The following is a 760-nucleotide window of genomic DNA, read 5'->3' on the forward strand; positions in this document are numbered from 1 at the left end:
GCGGCAGCTGAGCTGGGCGAGCACGTGCCGGGTACCCCCAGTACCCCCCCAGTGGGGATGCGACGTACACACGGTGACTGCGCAGCCCGGCTCTGTTCTGCTCCGTTTCTGGCAGTAGAGCCCAAATTTCACAAACATTTGTGTCTCTAATGACTCAGTGTTTGCTAAATAGGAATATCCCATGTTCCCCCCCCCAAGGTGCATGCTTGAGGATATTCTTTTTCTGTGCTAAACAGCAGAGGAGAAGAAAGGACTGGTAGTCTTCAAAACACTGTTACAGCTACGATGTTCTCAGAAACATCCTGACTGGAATTTCCCAAACTTGCAAGCATTTCATGTCTTACCACACAGCCCAAACTAACCCAAACTCTGAGGGATTGTTTTTCATCTCCAGAACTGGTGTTCCTTGATGCAGCTTTTAACTTTCCCACTTCCTGGACAGTCACTTGATTACGGTTAAGTGCTGGTAACAGTTTCAAAATCCTTGGTGTCTTTCCTAATATTTGGCTCTGGGATGCAGCCGCCTGCAGACCCACTGCTGCCGCGGGAAGCACTTCTGCTGCCTGGAGACAAAAGGCCATTTCACATACTTTGGGCTGCGCCGCTCCCTGCTGTGGCACCAGGCGCTGGGGCAGGCGCTGGGTGATGGGGAGATGGGCTTTTCCCAGCCCACCCGCGACAAGTCATTCGTTTGCTGGCCAGGTCAGTCCTGACCTTGAAGTTCAGTCGGTGGCTCCTGTGCTGGCGCCTCCCGCATCCC

This window comes from Nestor notabilis, unplaced genomic scaffold (genome assembly GCF_000696875.1).
Source record: "Nestor notabilis isolate BGI_N333 unplaced genomic scaffold, ASM69687v1 scaffold19943, whole genome shotgun sequence".
NCBI classification, from domain to species: Eukaryota; Metazoa; Chordata; class Aves; order Psittaciformes; family Psittacidae; genus Nestor; species Nestor notabilis.